The sequence below is a fragment of the Staurois parvus genome, unplaced genomic scaffold, assembly GCF_062004578.1.
Source record: "Staurois parvus isolate SC_StPar_1 unplaced genomic scaffold, SC_StPar_1.0 ptg000826l, whole genome shotgun sequence".
Lineage (NCBI taxonomy): Eukaryota > Metazoa > Chordata > Amphibia > Anura > Ranidae > Staurois > Staurois parvus.
This window is the reverse complement of record NW_028318622.1, coordinates 526,107-546,912: the sequence shown is the minus strand read 5'-3', so window position 1 is coordinate 546,912 and position 20,806 is coordinate 526,107. Positions and strand designations below refer to the sequence as shown.

General features: G+C 47.5%; 1 protein-coding gene across 5 annotated transcripts in view; it reads right to left on the bottom strand.

Moving 5' to 3' along the window:
• LOC149443916 (uncharacterized) overlaps positions 1-20,806 on the bottom strand; it is a 443,717-nt gene that overhangs the window by 57,983 nt on the left and 364,928 nt on the right. For 4 of the 5 annotated variants that reach the window (XR_016306587.1, XR_016306588.1, XR_016306589.1 and 1 more), the window contains one exon: positions 9,243-9,458. The gene's annotated coding sequence lies outside the window, so the exon portion shown is untranslated. Of the gene's footprint in view, positions 1-8,883; positions 9,180-9,242; positions 9,459-20,806 lie in introns of those variants that run through there. The other variant, XR_016306590.1, reaches the window with a different exon arrangement.

Genomic DNA, 20,806 nt, shown 5'->3' with positions numbered 1-20,806 from the left:
CCTTGGTGTCCTCGGTATATTGAGGGAGCGGGAGATTGGGTAAATGTCCATATTATTGGTACCCCGGGCATAAACCAGGATTTAACCCTTGCAGTGTGGGGGAAGCTCCACTACAACGGCATTTTCTTCTTTGACCCAAATTCAGCTTCAATTTTTTTTGCTTGCAGGAGCCTGTAAACCATTGCTCCAGCGATCAGCAGATTGCTGGTGCCATGCAGGTCTCCTGCAGATCCGTCAGTGTATCTGCTTACCTGTATGGGATATATGGACAAGCAGATACACTGATCCGAATCAATGAACTACCACGGCGGTTCAATGAGAACTACAAGCTGACAGCCGCTAAGGCCGTTGAGACTTGTAGTTTCTCCTTCACATAACACAGTGAATGAGTGACGCGGCCATTTAAATGTGACAGCTAGCGAGGAGGGAGAAGATCCCCTGTTAGCTGTCAAAGTGGGGGAGGGGGCGGTCTGATCAGAACATGTTACACTCTGAATATGGGTGTCACATGTAACGTGTTATGAAAGGTGAACATATCTTTTCATCTAATGTGATATATGCAGAGCTAACAGTCCACTTCTTTCCTTCACAGAGACCTCAAACCGCAGAACATTCTGCTGGACGGCGCCGGACACATCAGAATTGCCGATTTTGGCTTGGCCGTAGCTGACGTCACAGATTATAGCAGGGCCTATGAAACGGCGGGATCAATGCTGTACATTGCTCCAGAGGTAAGTTTCATGACGTCCTGATATTAGACGCCATTGTAATGTTGGGATATAGAGAAGACATAAAGGGGGCCCCCCTTTCATTAGATGGAGAATTCCCCCACTGGGGCCCCGGTTGCTGTCACTGGGTCCCCAGGTCAGAACTATATCCAACAAAAGGTGGGAAGTTGAGAGTTGCAGCAGTGTTGGAGCCTCTTTGTAGAGGACATTGAGGCCGGGTGTAGATGGATGGATCTGTCCGCCCGATTCACACATACAAATGGGATAAAAGCTTCAGGAACGCCTCACCTGCTCTACACCTTCTCTATACCATGGTGAGCGCTTGTGAACATTGAGCTATTGGGCTCCGTACACCTCTGTCTCCTTTAAGAGACGCAAAGTGTACCTCAAGGCAAAACCTTCTTTTAGTATTGGATACAGTGGGCGAGGGTTAGATCCTCTGTCAGGTTTTTATTGGTGTCCCCATTGGGGAGATTCACCCTCTACCTGTATTGGTGACCATTGTCACTGCAAAGGAAATTAGGAGAAAATTGTCCCCTCACTTTGGGAGATGACCTCTGGCTTCCTCTAGGACAGGAATGAAGGGAATGATGGTACACAGACAGCAAAGAATAATCTGCCAGGATTCCGAACCCTAAATTACTCCATCCAAAACTACAAAACAAAAAAGGATTTGACTATTCTTCCACTGTAAGCCCCACCTCCAGTTTTTACAAGCTCCGCCTCAGTTTGATATATTTTGAGTACAATGTTAGGACTCCTGGAGGCTCCATACGTCAGCATGGAGTCTCCTCTGTCCTCTGCCTGGCCTGCCAAGGTCCTAATCCTTCTTTGTCCTCTTTTGTTTCTACAGGTCCTTAATGATTCTCCATACTTCAACTCAGCCGACTATTTCTCCTTGGGGGTGATTGTGTTTGAGATGGCATTCCGCAAACACCCCTTCTGCACCAACCCCAATAAAGTGGGTGACATAGAGCAGAGAATTCTGCACATGTGTCCATATTATCCGGAGACTATGGATCAACACTTGTATGAATTCCTAGAAAAGGTCAGTATACACAGACATTTACCTTCTATTAAGCCTTTCCAGGCTTCCTTGCATTCAGGTTTTAAACCAAAACCAAGGAAGCTGAAATACGTCACTGTCAGAATCAAACATTGAAATGGGGGGTTCTGTTGGTCCCATATATTGTCAGTTTTTCTTATCATATTTCCTTTTTCTTTACAGCTCTTAACCAAAGATCAAGAGATAAGATGGCGTCTTGTGAGGAACGTCAGAGAGCATCCATTCCTCGCCGAGATCAACTGGACCGAGCTGGAGGAAGGAAAGACACCCTCACCGCTGACATCGGGAATGGTAAGTAGATACATTCTTCTCTTTGTCGGTGATGTTGTGATCACTGGACAATCGCATGGCCTGAAGACGAGTCTGAATGAATTGTCTTTACTATTGGCCATCATTATTGTTTATGTGTCAGCTCACACCTGCTGTATTCTGGTGATCCCGCCAATAACACACTTCCTGTCCTGGGGTGACGGGATTAGATACACATGACGGGGGTGTTATTGCAGTGTTGTGCTTCTTGGAAGGACCCCTCCTGGGGTAATCGCTGCACTTCGGGGGGTTGGGAGTCACCAAGCTCTGTCACCATTTTCTGTATCACCCAGAAATATTAATGAATGTCTTCTCTTTGCAGATTCCGGAGCAACCCGAATATGGAAGAATAGAAATGGCGGATTTCATACCCAAGGAAGATCCGGAGATGGAGATGGAAGAGCAGAAAAATTTCAGCAAATTCTCTTTCATCAGCGAGCATTTTAAGTTGCAGTTAATGGCAGGAACTCCATCGCCACCATTACATTCTGTACGTGTGAAGCGGCAACTGTAATATGAGGGAAGACGCGGTGAGGCAAGACGCGGTGAGGCAAGACGCGGTGAGGTAAGACGCGGTGAGGCAAGACGCGGTGAGGCAAGACGCGGTGAGGTAAGACGCGGTGAGGTAAGACGCGGTGAGGCAAGACGCGGTGAGGCAAGACGCGGTGAGGCAAGACGCGGTGACCTGCACTGAGGTGCGCTGTTTTTTGATGCCACACATTGGCGCACTGTTGCGGTAGAACGGCGCACACAGAGCACAGTTACGTAGCGGTACAATCTGTGCACCATGAAAATCTGCCCCCCGTGTCTTGTGCGCATGCGCCGACTCCAGATTTTACAAGAAAGCGATCAGAAGGAGCCGAGCACACGGAGAACCTGCAACCAGGTAACCCCACAGATGCCGGGCAGCATGCCAGGGGTGGGTCAGGATTTCATTTGGGGGGGGGCGACAATTCGGCATCATTACAGAACGGGGGGCGCAGCATTTCATGCTCTCTATGAACAGAGTGGAGATGCTGGAGGGGGGGGGACAGGATTTCACCATCATCAGTATTAACAGAGAGCCCAGCGGGAGCTAAACACCCACACAAAGGGTTAACCCCACAGCTGCCAGGGAGGGCGCCAAGCAAACCACATGCAATTAACCCCTTAGTCACCGAGCACCTTTACTATGTAACCAGTGGGTGCGACTTAAAGCCAGATGGATATTTTACTGTAATCATTATTCACAGTCTGGAAGGGTGGGGTTCTGTCACGGCGGGAAGGTAGGGGGGTGTAAGTCTGGAGGGGGGTGGGGATCTGTCAGGGTGGTAATGTAGGGGTGTCAGTCTAGAGGGCATACGTCATGGAAATGGACAGCATACGTCATGGAAATGGACAGCATACGTCATGGAAATGGACAGCATACGTCATGCAAATGGACGGCATACGGCGTGGAAATGGACGGCATACGGCGTGGAAATGGACGGCATACGCCGTGGAAATGGACGGCATACGCCGTGGAAATGGATGGCATACGCCGTGGAAATGGACGGCATACGGCATGGAAATGGACGGCATACGGCGTGGCAATGGATGGCATACGGTGTGGCAATGGACGGCATACGGCGTGGCAATGGACGGCATCCATTGCCACGCCGTATGCCGTCCATTGCCACGCCGTATGCCGTCCATTGCCACGCCGTATGCCATCCATTGCCACGCCGTATGCCGTCCATTGCCACGCCGTATGCCATCCATTTCCACGGCGTATGCCGTCCATTTCCACGGCGTATGCCGTCCATTTCCACGGCGTATGCCGTCCATTTCCATGGCGTATGCCGTCCATTTCCATGGCGTATGCCGTCCATTGCCACGCCGTATGCCGTCCATTGCCACGCCATATGCCGTCCATTTCCATGGCGTATGCCGTCCATTTCAACGCCGTATGCTGTCCATTTCCAAAATGTATGCCGTCCATTTCCAAGCCGTATGCTGTCCATTGCCACGCCGTATGCTGTCCATTTCCACGGCGTATGCCGCCCATTTCCACGCCATTTCCACGCCGTATGCCGTCCATTGCCACGCCGTATGCTGTCCATTTCCACGGCGTATGCCGTCCATTTCAACGTCGTACGCTGTCCATTTCAACGCCGTATGCCGTCCATTTCCACGCCGTATGCCGTCCATTTCCACGCCGTATGCCGTCCATTTCCACGCCGTATGCCGTCCATTTCAACGCCGTATGCCGTCCATTGCCACGCCGTACGCCGTCCATTGCCACGCCATACGCCGTCAATTGCCACGCCGTATGCCGTCCATTGTCACGCCGTATGCCGTCCATTGCCACGCCGTACGCTGTCCATTGCCACGCCGTACACTGTCCATTTCCATGATGTATGCTGTCCATTGCCACGCCGTATACTGTCCATATCTATACCGAATAGAGTCCATTTCTGGATGGGGCCCCCTTGATGTTGGGGTCCCATCTCTACCTTCTGAGCATTGTACAGGGAGGTGAACGGGGCACCCTAGACTGATGATTCAGGGACATTCCGATCGCCTTAGGGGGTTAGGAAGGAATTTTTTCCCCATTGGAGACCATCTTACCCAGGGGTTATTTTTTGCCTTCCTCTGGATCATCGGAAGGTTTAGGGACTTATACCGAATATAGTCCATAGCCATACCGTATACTGTCCATAGTCATACCGTATACTGTCCATAGTCATACCGTATACTGTCCATATCTATACCGAATACCGTCCATATCTATACCATATACCGTCCATATCTATACCGTATACTGTCCATAGTCATACCGTATACTGTCCATATCTATACTGTATACTGTCCATATCTATACCGTATACTGTCCATATCTATACCGTATACTGTCCATAGTCATACCGTATACTGTCCATAGTCATACCGTATACTGTCCATAGTCATACCGTATACCGTCCATATCTATACCGTATACTGTCCATATCTATACCGTATACCGTCCATATCTATACCGTATACCGTCCATATCTATACCGTATACTGTCCATATCTATACCGTATACCGTCCATATCTATACCGTATACCGTCCATATCTATACCGTATACCGTCCATATCTATACCGTATACTGTCCATATCTATACCGTATACCGTCCATATCTATACCGTATACCGTCCATATCTATACCGTATACTGTCCATAGTCATACCATATACCGTCCATATCTATACCGTATACTGTCCATAGTCATACCGTATACTGTCCATATCTATACCGTATACTGTCCATAGTCATACCGTATACCGTCCATATCTATACCGAATATAGTCCATTCCTGGATGGGCCCCCTTGATGTTGGGGTCCCACCTCTACCTTCTGAGCATTGTACAGGGAGGTGAACCGGGCACCCTAGACTGATGATTCAGGGACAATGAGATCGCCTTGGGGGGTCAGGAAGGAATTTTTTGGGAAAAGGGGGGGGGGGGGCTTTGCCTTCCTCTGGATAATCAGAAGGTTTAGGGGTCTGAAAAGGCCCCACCCCTCAGGAGTCAGAGGATAACAGTGACAGATCCCTGATGTCCATCAAAGCCCCGGAATCATCTCCTTCTATGGATTTATCCTCAATAAACACGGCTTGTACACTGATTTACGTTCCACAAAATAACAATAAAAACACAAGAGACAAGCGAAGCCCCGGAGGCCTCATGGAGGAGGCACTGGCCTAAGCCAGGGATTGTGGGTTCGAGTCCCACCTGGGGTGCTTGATTCTTTTCTGAACATAGAATATAGACAGAGAAGGTTCTTTTCCATTTTTCTTGATCAGTTAATGAATATTATCAGAAGGTTTAGGGGTCTGAAAAGGCCCCACCTGTGAGGAGTCCGAGGATAACAGTGACAGATCCCTGATGTCCATCCCCGGAATCATCTCCTTCTATGGATTTATCCTCAATAAACACGGCTTGTACACTAAAAAACACAAAGAAGTAAAACCCCGGAGGCCTCATGGAGGAGGCACTGGCCTAAGCCAGGGATTGGGGGTTGGAGTCCCACCTGGGGGGATATAATGATGGATGACAGCAGGGTGGAGAATCTGGCTCCCCCCTACATGAGTGTGACAATGGAAGTCTCCTGTGATGTCATCCATGTAAACTGAATTTACCATCCGTGATCACCTATAGAGCAGCATGGAGTCTGTCCTGAGAGAAGCCGCTGTACAATGCTGAACATTCAGATCCTACAGGGGGCGTCCTACATCACATGACATCCATACTGAGGGGTGGAGTCACCTGTCAGAGTGAATGATGGGAAATCTATAGGCCGAGGTCACTCTACAATAAAGCCCCACCCCCGGGGTGAAACATGTCAGTGGAACACATCCTGTGGAGTATCTCTATCCAGGTCATGGATGTATTGTGGACTTGGAGTGCGGCTCCATATTGTTTATGTATCCCCAGCATGTCAGACCGATCATACATGAGGAATGTTGGCACGCAAAGCCATGTGCACATCTCACTTCCTGTAGAAGTTCAGCTTTTACTGCCCCCCATTACCCTGCTCATTGGTCAGTGAGGCAGCCCATCATATTGCAGGACCAATAGGGAGGGTCAGCAGCCTCATGTCAGCTGTCAGAGATTGCAGTTATTCATGTATGTTAGTATAAACGTGGACATGTTTTCCAGCATGGGAGCCTAGCTAAGCATGTAAGAATGCAACAACGACATGCATGTGCACACGGACACGTCCAGCACACATTCTGGTGTCTAGTGGACTATTTAACCGCCTCCCGTCCGGCCCATGTATATATAAACGGCCAGACGGTGGCAGTGCAGGGGCCTCCCCGCCCCCTACATGTGCGCTCCCTCTTGTGACATCACTGCTTACTACGTGTGAAATCTGTGACTGATCACAGAGATCACATGGTACAGGGCCATTCACAACAGCCTTGTACCATGTGACAAGCTGTGACCAATCACAGCTCACACAGTATTTCTCAATGGCTGCAGGAATGCAGCCAGAGAGAAGGAGAAATGATTCCTCTTCCAGCCTTTATGGGTGTAAAAGCAATCAGTGTAAAAACAAAAAATCTTCCTCACCCCCCACAAGTAGTACAGAGTCACCATGGTGACCCCACACTGCTAGGGGGACAGTATGGAAAATATAAAAAAAATAATAATAATTTAAAAAAATTAAATAACAATGTAAAAAAAAATTTAATTTTTGGTTATAAATTAATTTGGGTTATTTTTCTTTTTACTAAAATATAACGGAATAAATTTTGGCCGAGATTTATGATGAAATATAATTTTTTTCAAAATGTTTGGACTTTTTCTTTTACATAGCAAAAAAAATTAAAATCCCAGCGGGGAATAAATATCACCAAAATACAGCTTTATGTGTCTCAAAAAAATGCTAAAAAATTCATACGGGTCCAGTGTTGCATGACCGCGCAATTGTCATTCACAGTGTGATAGCGCTGAAAGCTGGAAATTGGCCTGGGGGGGGGGGGGGGGGGAGTGTCCGGGGGTGAAAGTGTCTCCTCACACATAATACTGCCCCCGCCCCCTCCTCACACATAATACTGCCCCCCCGCCCCCTCCTCACTCATAATACTGCCCCCTCACCCCCTCCTCACACATAATACTGCCCCCCCGCCCCCTCCTCACACATAATACTGCCCCCTCACCCCCTCCTCACACATAATACTGCCCCCGCCCCCTCTTTACACATAATACTGCCCCCTCACCCCCTCCTCACACATAATACTGCCCCCCCGCCCCCTCCTCACACATAATACTGCCCCCCGCCCCTTCCTCACACATAATACTGCTCCCCTGCCCCCTCCTCACACATAATACTGCCCCCCCGCCCCCTTCTCACACATAATACTGCCCTCCGCCCCCTCCTCACACATAATACTGCCCCCCCGCCCCCTCCTCACACATAATACTGCCCCCCCGGCCCCTCCTCACACATAATACTGCCCCCCGCCCCCTCCTCACACATAATACTGCCCCCTCCTCACACATAATACTGCCCCCCCGCCCCCTCCTCACACATAATACTGCCCCCCCGGCCCCTCCTCACACATAATACTGCCCCCCCGCCCCCTCCTCACACATAATACTGCCCCCCTGCCCCCTCCTCACACATAATACTGCCCCCCTGCCCCCTCCTCACACATAATACTGCTCCCCTGCCCCCTCCTCACACATAATAGTGCCCCCCGCCCCCTCCTCACACATAATACTGCCCCCGCCCCCTCTTTACACATAATACTGCCCCCCTGCCCCCTCCTCACACATAATACTGCCCCCCTGCCCCCTCCTCACACATAATACTGCCCCCCTGCCCCCTCCTCACACAAAATACTGCCCCCGCCCCCTCCTCACACAGAATACTGCCCCCCCGCCCCCTCCTCACACAGAATACTGCCCCCTGCCCCCTCCTCACACATAATACTGCCCCCCTGCCCCCTCCTCACACATAATACTGCCCCCCTGCCCCCTCCTCACACATAATACTGCCCCCCTGCCCCCTCCTCACACAAAATACTGTCCCCCCGCCCCCTCCTCACACAGAATACTGTCCCCCCGCCCCCTCCTCACACATAATACTGCCCCCCCCGCCCCCTCCTCACACATAATACTGCCCCCCGCCCCCTCCTCACACATAATACTGCCCCCCCGCACCCTCCTCACACATAATACTGCCCCCCCGCCCCCTCCTCACACATAATACTGCCCCCCCCGCCCCCTCCTCACACATAATACTGCCCCCCTTTACAGTACCTCACAGTCAGTCATGGCCGTCCTTGTATAGGGCTGATGTCCTGCCAGCTAGAAATGCAGGTGTGGGGGCGGAGAAATGCAGGTGTGGGGGCGGAGAAATGCAGGTGTGGGGGCGGAGAAATGTAGGTCTTGGGGCGGAGAAATGCAGGTCTGGGGGCGGAGAAATGCAGGTCTGGGGGCGGAGAATTGGAAAGTTGATAAAATCAATTGATCATTTTTCCCAGAACATCCCAAGTGTCAGGCCGGTGTCATCACCATGGCAACAGCAGATCAATCAGAGGCTAAGATGGCGGCTTCCTTGTCTGTAGAAGACACAAAGGTTCAGTTCCACTTCATCACACAACCCCCCCCCCCCCATCCCTTACCTGTTCAGCTGTCGTTGCCATGGTGATGTCACCAGCCAGTGGAAGGACAGTTCACAAGCTGCTGAGGCAGTGACCAATCACGGTGAGCCGTCAGGGAAGTCCAATCGATGGGTTCGGTTCGGCTGTGAGGTGGACTTTTCCCTCCACAGAGCTCCCTGGGTTCACTTCTCCTCACACTTCCTGGCATTGGCCTCACAGATGCATCCTGGGAACTTCCTGTCAGAAGGGAGAGGCAGAGTTCCAGGAAGTGAAGGGAGATGGGTTCACCTGCCCATAATAAAAATGGCTGCCATGACAAATAACCATTTCCTGATCATTACTACACAGGCCTTTGTTGTCATATTTAGGATCAGGGTGACAGAGGAGGCCGGAACCCCCAAAACCGTGTCATGCAGTCTGGGCCTCGTGGCCCCCAGCTGGAAATGTGGGGAGGGGGGTCCTTTTCCTTCAAGCCAAACCCGAACGCTTTATTGGCGCACAACGATTCTATTGTAGTATACACGGGGCATATATTGTGTGATGAAATCGAACAGAAGGCGGTGTGAGGAGGAAGATCGCTCTTCAGAGTGCCCTGTGGCTCCATTTTTATCACATAAAGGGACCAGAAGTCCCCTAAAGTGATACTTCTTGCAGTGACAGGTTCTCTTTAATGAGACATTAGGGGTCTGTTAGGCCCCCGAAGTCTCTCCTGCCCTCCATCAGCTTATTCCCTGGTCCAGGAAAGTGACACCAGGACCTGGAAGTGGTTACGGGGGCCTTAACTCCTCCCCCTCCAGAGGTTTTACCCCCCCCCCCCCCAAACCAGGCCATTTTTTGCTGTTCAGCACTGCGCTATTTCATCTGGTAATTGCACGGTCGTGCAACGCTGCACCCGAACATTTGTGTCCTTTTCTTCACACAAATGGAGCTTTCTTTTGGTGGTGTGGATCGCCTCGGCATTTTTTTATGTTTTGCTCTATAAAAACAAAGACCAAAAATTTCGTAAAATAACTACATTTTTCACTTTTGGTTATAAAAAACAAGCGCTTCTGGACTTATTTGACTTAACCACCTCCCGTCCCCCATTGTATATAAACGGCCGGATGGTGGCAGTGCAGGGTCAGGTGGCCGTTTATAAACGGCCTCCCCGCACCCTGCTTGTGCTTCCTCCGGACACAGTGGAACACCGATCGTCATACGGGACCTCTGTACGAGGTCCGGATCATGTGATCACTGATTGGCCAATCAGTGATCACATGCAGAGTAGTAAGCAAGATGTCACAGAATGATCACAGAGGTCACATGGTACAGGGCCATTCACAACAGCCTTGTACCATGTGACAGGCTGTGACCAATCACAGCTCACTCAGTAGTTCTCAATGGCTGCAAGAATGCAGCCACAGAGGAGAAATGATTCCTCTTACAGCCTTTATGGGTGTAAAAGCAATCAGTGTAAAAAAAAAATCTTCATCACCCCCCACAAGTAGTACAGTGTCACCATGGTGACACTACTGCTAGGGTGACAGTATGTAAAAAAAAAAATATATATATATAAAAAAATGTAACCATTTGCCGCCCGCCCTATGGCCGAATGGCGGGCAGCAAATGTCATCAGCGTTCCGGGTGGACGTCATATGGCGTCCTCCCACACATGCGCAGATTGCGCTCCTGCAGAGCGGCGCCATCTGTCACCGGCCGTGTACTTCGGACACGGCTGGTGACAGATCTGAGTATCGGCCCCGTTGCTGGTACCATGTGACCTGTTGTGACCAATCCCAGCAGATCACATGACAGTTGAATACAATGGATCATTCATTCATGCCATCCATTGTATACTACTGCCTAGCTGTGAATGGTCACAGCGATCACATGCACATGTCATGTGATTAGCTGTGGCCAAATCACAGCTAAGCACAAAAAAAAAAAAAAAAAAACCCTGAATGAATCGATGTCATTCAGGTAAATGCTTGCTTATAGCAAAGTAATTCTTTCCTATAAGCAAATTGTGTAAAAAAAAAAAAAATACTGATCACTTCCCCAAAGTAGTACATTGTACTACTTTGGTCATAGTGAAATATGAAAAAAAAATCTTAAAAAAAAGAAAAAAAAATTTAATAAAAAATAATAAAACAAATAAAAAAAAATATAATTTTTTTTTTTCATACTGTCACCAGTCAGTGTCCCTGATCACCGCCATGCCAGTTATATGATGACGCCGTACTGCACTGGTGACAGGATGTAAAAGAAAAATAGTGAAAATAATTGTTTTAAATTTTTAGTTTTACAAAAAATTATGACAAAAAAAATACAACTTCAAAAAACTCGCCATTCCTCTTATGAAGTACGTCGGACTGTCTACTCTGCAAAAAGGGGTCATTTGGGGGATATCTGTACTTTTCTGACATTTGGGGGATATCTGTACCGTCCTGACATTTGGGGGATATCTGTACCGTCCTGACATTTGGGGGATATCTGTACCGTCCTGACATTTGGGGGATATCTGTACTTTTCTGACATTTGGGGGATATCTGTACCGTCCTGACATTTGGGGGATATCTGTACCGTCCTGACATTTGGGGGATATCTTTACCGTCCTGACATTTGGGGGATATCTGTACGGTCCTGACATTTGGGGGATATCTGTACTGTCCTGACATTTGGGGGGATATCTGTACTGTCCTGACATTTGGGGGGATATCTGTACTGTTCTGACATTTGGGGGATATCTGTACTATTCTGACATTTGGGGGATATCTGTACCGTCCTGACATTTGGGGGATATCTGTACGGTCCTGACATTTGGGGGATATCTGTACTGTTCTGACATTTGGGGGATATCTGTACTATTCTGACATTTGGGGGATATCTGTACCGTCCTGACATTTGGGGGATATCTGTACTGTTCTGATATTTGGGGGATATCTGTACTGTTCTGACATTCTTGGACCTCAAGAAATTAGATTGGCTGTCAGTACTTCAGGATTGATCAATATTCAGATCTATACCATAGTTTGTGAATTCTATAACTTTCCTACAAACTAAATAATACATCCTAATTTGGGTTATTTTCCCCAAAGACATGGAGCAGAATACATCTCGGCCTAAATTTATGAAGAACAATTATTTATTTGCAAACTTTTATAACAGAAAGAAAGAAAAACGTGTTTTTTTGTTAATTTAGCAAAAAATAAAAACCCCAGCGGCGATTAAATACCACCAAAAGAAAGCTCTAGTTGTGTGAAGAAAATGATAAAATTTTAGTTTGGGTACAATGCTGTATGACCGCGCAATTGTCATTCAAAGTGTGAGAGCGCTGAAACCTGAAAACTGGCCTGGGGGGGAAGGTGTAAAATTGCCCGGTATTGAATTGGTTAAAAAAAAAATGTAAAAAACAAAATGTTTAAAAATTATAAATTTTGGTTATAAACTAATTTGGGTTATTTTTTTTTACTAAAAATATAACGGAACAAATTTTGGCCGAGATTTATGATGAAATATTATTTTTTTGCAAACTTTTATAAGAAAAACACTTTTTTTCAAAATTTTTGGACTTTTTAATTTACATAGCAAAAAAAACTAGAAAATCTACAATTTCTGGGGAAATTGTGTGAAGTGTTCTTGCATCGAACCCTAACCAAATGATTGATGAAATGTAAGCAGTGCACATGGCATGCCTGATAGAGGGAGAAATGCAATTCAACTTTTATTTTGCAGCTCACAATCTAGCCCAGGGGTGGGCAAACTTTTTGACTTGAGGGCCGCAATGGGTTCATATATTGGACCCGGGGGCCGCACCAAGAGTAGATGAATGATGTGTATGTGTCATCCATAGTAAGTATAGTAATATTCCCCCATAGTAAGCATAGTAATTAATCCCCCATATAGTAATTCATCCCCCCTATAGTAATGCATCCCCCCTATAGTAATTCATCCCCCTATAGTAATTCATCCCCCATATAGTAATTCATCCCCCATAGTAATTCATCCCCCATAGTAATTCATCCCCCATATAGTAATTCATCCCCCATAGTAATTCATCCCCCATATAGTAATTCATCCCCCATATAGTAATTCATCCCCCATATAGTAATTCATCCCCCATAGTAATTCATCCCCCATATAGTAATTCATCCCCCATATAGTAATTCATCCCGCATAGTAATTCATCCCCCCATATAGTAATTCATCCCCCATATAGTAATTCATCCCCCATAGTAATTCATCCCCCATATAGTAATTCATCCCCCATAGTAATTCATCCCCCATATAGTAATTCATCCCCCATAGTAATTCATCCCCCATAGTAATTCATCCCCCATATAGTAATTCATCCCCCATATAGTAATTCATCCCCCATAGTAATTCATCCCCCATATAGTAATTCATCCCCCATATAGTAATTCAACCCCCATAGTAATTCATCCCCAATATAGTAATTCATCCCCCATAGTAATTCATCCCCCATATAGTAATTCATCCCCCATATAGTAATTAATCCCCCATAGTAATTCATCCCCCCTATAGTAATTCATTCCCCATATTCATCCCCCATATTAATTCATTCCCCATATTCATCCCTCATATAGTATTTCATCCCCCATATAGTAATTCATCCCCCATATAGTAATTCATCCCCCATATAGTAATTCATCCCCCATATAGTAATTCATCCCCCATAGTAATTCATCCCCCATAGTATTTCATCCCCCATATAGTAATTCATCCCCCATATAGTAATTCATCCCCCATATAGTAATTCATCCCCCATAGTAATTCATCCCCCATATAGTAATTCATCCCCCATATAGTAATTCATCCCGCATAGTAATTCATCCCCCCATATAGTAATTCATCCCCCATATAGTAATTCATCCCCCATAGTAATTCATCCCCTATATAGTAATTCATCCCCCATAGTAATTCATCCCCCATATAGTAATTCATCCCCCATAGTAATTCATCCCCCATAGTAATTCATCCCCCATATAGTAATTCATCCCCCATATAGTAATTCATCCCCCATAGTAATTCATCCCCCATATAGTAATTCATCCCCCATATAGTAATTCAACCCCCATAGTAATTCATCCCCAATATAGTAATTCATCCCCCATATAGTAATTCATCCCCCATATAGTAATTAATCCCCCATAGTAATTCATCCCCCCTATAGTAATTCATTCCCCATATTCATCCCCCATATTAATTCATTCCCCATATTCATCCCTCATATAGTATTTCATCCCCCATAGTACTATTCCCCCCCAAGTAGTAAGCCAAGTCCCCCTGTGTCAATTCACTTACCTTTGCTCCGCGCGTTCCTCTCGCCGTGTCCCCGCGCCGTTCCGGTCTTCAGGGCGGACTGTGAGAGGAGCCTAGCTCCCCTCACGTTCATCACACTGCCCCGCCTACACACATCCTGACAGCCCATGTATCACACTCCAGGGGCCGGATTAAAAGGTCCGCCGGGCCGTAGTTTGCCCATTGCTGGTCTAGCCTGTGTGACTCAGCTGCCTGTGAGTCATCTTTGGTTGCTATAGCAACTCACTCAGTCAGGAAGGTGAGAAGGGCTTTTGTAAACAAACTGCTCCAACTTGCCAACTTCACTTGCGATTGCCATCTTCAAACACTTATAGTTTTAAAAGTATAAATGCTACTGTAAAGAGCTTTATATTGTGAGAATCACAAGAACCAGACCTACATTTTGATATGTAGTATGTCTCTGAAATATTAAAAATGAAGGCACAGTCGCAGTTTAAAAATGTTCCTTAAAATTTCAGGTGGTTGTGAGTGGCGTTTCAATGAAAGTCAATGGGAGGGGTGAGTTGCAAACAAATGGTCATATTGTGAAAACTATCAGGACTATGGCTTAGCCGTGAACATTTTTAGTGACAGCAGGGTTAGCTGAACGTTTTGATATAAGATATGTGTAGGTGGGCTGGAGAATGACAGAGTGATGGCAGTTTACAAATCATGTTCTGATTTTTCCTTCCACACTGTAGCTTTGTAAGTTCTCACTCTAGTTGCACCATTCATTCCTATCGGAAAATTTCACCACAAAAACCGCGATATTTCGTGAACCATTCGGCAAAACGTTCCACAAAGTAATAGCAATCCGATCGGGAACAATCCGCACATTTTGATATATTACTTGTCTTTGTAGTGTAAAAACTGTGGGAGGAGTTAGCGTGGCAAATTTGGCTATAATAAGAATATATGTGAGATAACAATAAGTGTTCTGCAAGAAGACGTAATAAACTCCCAGCGAGGAATAAATACCACCAAAATAAAGCTTTATGTGTCTCAAAAAAATGATAAAAAATTTATATGGGTACAGTGTTGCATGACCGCGCAATTGTCATTCAAAGTGTGATAGTGCTGAAAGCTGAAAATTGGCCTGGAGAGAGGAAGGGGGTAAAATGTTTTTTTATTTTGTGGTAAAAAATAAAAAAACTCTAAAAACCGCAAATGCAAACACATCTTTAACGTGACTTTAGACAGCTAATGTTACCAGCATTATTAACCCCCCCCCCCACCATTCGCATGGAGCCTGAAACGGGTCATCATACACGAAACGGGTCATAATGTTTTACAAAAGGTGCCGTAACTGGACCAAGTCACAGCTCTACAGATCTGTCCCGGGGGAGCACCGGCCAGCTCAGCATGTGTGGCCGCCATGGTATGGGTAGAGTGCGCCATGATGCCCTCCAGGACCTCCAGGCCCTCGGCCGATTGCTAGTCTTAGTCACCTAACTCAGTGTTTCTCAACTCCAATCCTCATGGACCGCCAACAGGTCATGTTTTCAGGATTTCCCTCAGATGAAACAGCTGTGGTAATTACTAAGGCAGTGAAACTGATCAAATCACCTGTGCAAAATAATGGAAATCCTGAAAACATGACCTGTTGGGGGTCCATGAGGACTGGAATTGAGAAACACTGACCTAACTAAAGTGCGTCTGGAGGCCTTATAGCCCTTCCTTACGCCTGAAAAAGAAACAAAAACGAATCCGACTTCCGGATCTCTTTAGTTTTCTCTAAATAAAGGAGAACACATCTTCTCAGGTCCAGCGTGTGAAACTTCCTTTCCTGGTCACGTGAGGGGTTAGAAGAAAAAGAAGGTAAAGTAATATCCTGACCTCGATGAAATCTTGGGGCCACCTTGGGTACAAAGGCCGGGTCCGTCCTAAATGTAACCTAACTGCAAATACCTGAAAGAAGGGGCTCTAATTGACAGCTTCTAATTCACTCACTCTCCTTGTAATTGCTACAAGGAAGACCGTCTTGAGAGTCAGGGACCTTTGGGAGCTCGAATCCAGAGGTTCAAATGGGGAGTCTGTCAGCACACTAAGTACCGTGGTCAGATTCCATTTGGGAAAGGGTCTCTCCTCTGCGGGTCTCTGTCTGGTCAAGGACCTAAAGAATCTTGTAGTTGTGCGTGGGAGGAGGAGACCAGGGAGCAAGATAGAAGGAGGTCCTGTGAAGAGCGAAGGGTACGGGTAGGGTGGTACCTGGGAATCAGGTTGGTGAGGTAGTTAGGGGCAGTGTTGTGAACGGCTTTGTAGGTCAGAGTGAGTAGTTTGAATTTGATGCGTTGGGCAATAGGGAGCCAGTGGAGGGATAGGCAGAGGGGGGTGGAGCCAGTGGAGGGATAGGCAGAGGGGGGTGGAGCCAGTGGAGGGATAGGCAGAGGGGGGTGGCAAAGGTGGAGCGGTTGGTGAGGTGGATAAGTCTAGCCGCTGAGTTCAGGATGGTCTGAAGCGGAGAGAGCCTGCACTGGGGTAGGCCAGTGAGGAGGGAGTTGCAGTAGTCGAGGCGTGTTGGAAAGTCTATTACTTAATAGGTCTCTGGAAAAAAGAGGAAGGGATTGCTCCTCTAGTAGAAAGATTTTTAGAGACGGGTAATTTAGAAGAAACGGTTTCTCCTTACAACACACCTATCAATCCTGTAAAGAAGATGAATGACTCTTACAGGTTTGTACAAGATTTGAGGGCCATAAATAATTTGGTGGTTCCAATAGTGCCTGATGTGCCATCACTCCTCACCTCCATTCCATCCGATGCAGAATATTTTACAGTGATTGATTTAACAAATGCATTTTTTTCGATTCCCATGGACCAGCAGACGAGGACGCTATTTGCATTTATATTCTGAAAATCGCCAGATGACCAGGTTTAGAATGCCCCGGGGCTATGTATATTCACCTGCAGTCTACTCACTTACCCTCCAGACCACACTGAGGTCCTGGACCCCTCCCAATGGTTCGGTCTTCCTACAATATGTGGAGGAACTACTGGGACGACCTATTGATTTGTAGTCCACCTCTCATTGCCCCTATGTCACCTCTCATCACCCCTATGTCACCTCTCATCGCCCCTATGTCACCTCTTATCACCCCTATGTCACCTCTCATTGCCCCTATGTCACCTCTCATCACCCCTATGTCACCTCTCATCGCCCCTATGTCACCTCTTATGGCACTTATCTCTCCTTGCCCCTAAGACACCTATCGTCGCCCCTATGTCACCTCTCATCACCCCTATGTCACCTCTCATCGCCCCTATGTCACCTCTTATCACCCCTATGTCACCTCTCATTGCCCCTATGTCACCTCTCATCACCCCTATGTCACCTCTCATCGCCCCTATGTCACCTCTGTCATGGAAATTTTGTATTGTTGGTCGAACTTTAAATGTGTCATGTATTCGTGTTATTCATATGTCTCTCGTGTGGCTTAATTAAAGCTCTGAAGGCTGCAATTGGGCCATGCGCATGTACAATGTATGTATTACAGTACTCAGCTTGGTAATGGATGAGATGGCAGATCTGCGCTTATAGACCGGCATGTATACCACCACGGCATTCCATGCGAATGCTGCTGTCAGTAGACCGTGGGCCTGTATCCACATATCAGCAGCATGGTACCACGTGGGCTTCATAACGCAATGCGCAAGCGGTGTGAACTCCACGTGTAGGCTTATGCATATCTTACAACCCATTACTAATCTGAACTGTACTTTGGATGGATGTGTTTTAATAAAGATTGTATCGGGCCCATCCAGGTACAGACTGATATTTTTAGGGAGTGCTTGTGCAGAGAATTTTACATACCAATAGAAGCTAGTAGGACAGGAAATATGACCTCAGATGGCTCATAGGGGGGAAGGGGAGGAAGTCTGCTGACCTCAGAAGGTTCATGGGGGAGGACCAGTGATAGATAATAGCAAAGGCTATGCTCCAATTGGAATGTACATCCTCTGTATAGGTACTCCCCATTGCATTGTTCGGTGGGAGGGGTTTGACTTTATTCATGTGGGGGGCGTGTGTGTATTTTTAATAAAACAGAGAGCTGAGCCTAAAGCCGGCCCTTATGTGAGTTGCAACCAGCCTTAGAGTGTCGTGTGATCATTCCAGGGTAACGGAGCTCCATCACCCACAAATTCAACAGGACCAAAGTATTTGGATGGGCAGGAATCGTGTAGTTTAGCTGCAGTCGTGGTAAGCGAGATTCGCACAGCTTTATGGGGGATTTCTGCACATCCAACTGCGAGTACTCACGGTAAGGAGAAATTCGTTAAAGCGAATTTCCAAGACACCTCTTATGGCACTTATCTCTCCTTGCCCCTAAGACACCTATCGTCGCCCCTATGTCACCTCTCATCACCCCTATGTCACCTCTCATCGCCCCTATGTCACCTCTCATCACTCATGTCACCTCTCATCGCCCCTATGTCACCTCTCATCACTCATGTCACCTCTCATCGCCCCTATGTCACCTCTCATCACCCCTATGTCACCTCTCATCGCCCCTATGTCACCTCTCATCACTCATGTCACCTCTCATCGCCACTATGTCACCTCTCATCGCCCCTATGTCACCTCTTATGTCACTTATCTCTCCTCGCCCCTATGTCACCTCTCATCGCCCCTATGTCACCTCTAATCGCCCCTATGTCACCTCTTATGTCACTTATCTCTCCTCGCCCCTAAGACACCTCTCATCGCCCCTATGTCACCTCTCATCGCCCCTATGTCACCTTTCATCGCCCCTATGTCACCTCTCATCGCCCCTATGTTACCTCTCATGACCCCTATGTCACCCAACATCGCCTGTGTCACCTCTCATGACCTCCATGTCACCTCTCCTGACGCCTATGTCACTTCTCATCGCCCCTATCTCACCACTCATCACCCCTATGTCACCTCTTATCGCCCTTATGTCACCTCTCATCGCCACGATCTCATCATTCATCGCCCCCATGTCACCTCTCATCGCCCCTATGTCACCTCTCATCGCCCCTATGTGACCTCTCATCGCCCCTATGTCACCTCTCATCGCCACTATGTCACCTCTCAGGACCCATATGTCATCTCTCATGACCCCTTGACCCCTATGTCACCTCTCCGCCCTTAAGTCATCTCTCATGACCCCTATGACACCTCTCCGCCCCCTAAGTCACCTTTCATGACCCCTATGTCACCTCTCATCGCCCCTATGTCACCTCTCATGACCCCTATGTCACCTCTCATGACCCCTATGTCACCACTCATCGGCCCTATGTAAACTTAATTCACCCCTATGTCACCTCTCATCGCCCCGATGTTACCTCTCATCACAGCTATGTCACCCCTCATCACCCCTATGTAACCTCTTATCGCCCCTTTGTCACCTCTCATGACACCTATGTCACCTCTCATGACACCTATGTCACCTCTCATAACCACTATGTCACCTCTCATCGCCCCTATGTCACCTCTCCGCCCCTAAGTCACCTCTCATGACCCCTATGTCACCTCTAAGCGCCCCTATCTCATCACTCATCGCCTGTATGTCACCTGTCATGACCATTATGTCACCACTCATCGGCCCTATGTAAACTTAATTCACCCCTATGTCACCTCTCATCACCCCTATGTAACCTGTCACAACCCCTATGTCACCTCTCATCGCACCTATGTGACCTCTCATCGCCCCTATGTCACCTCTCATCACCCCTATGTCACCTCTCATCGCCCCTATGTCACCTCTCATCACCCCTATGTCACCTCTCATGACCCCTATGTCACCTCTCATGACCCCTATGTCACCTCTCCGCCCCTAAGTCACCTCTCATCACCCCTATGTCACCTCTCATCGCCCCTATCTCACCTCTCATCGCCCCTATGTTACCTCTCATCACAGCTATGTCACCCCTCATCACCCCTATGTCACCTCTTATCGCCCCTTTGTCACCTCTCATGACCCCTATGTCACCTCTCATCGCCCCTATGTCACCTCTCATGACCCCTATGTCACCTCTCTTCGCCCCTATGTCACCTCTCATGACCCCTATGTCACCTCTCATCGCCCTTATGTCACCTCTAATCGCCCCTATGTCACCTCTCATCACCCCTTTGTCACCTGTCATCACTCATGTCACCTCTCATCACCCCTATGTCACCTCTCATCACTCATGTCACCTCTCATCACCCCTATGTCACCTCTCATCGCCCCTATGTCACCTCTCATCGCCCCTATGTCACACCTCATCGCCCCTATGTCACCTCTCATCACCCCTATGTCACCTCTCATCACTCATGTTACCTC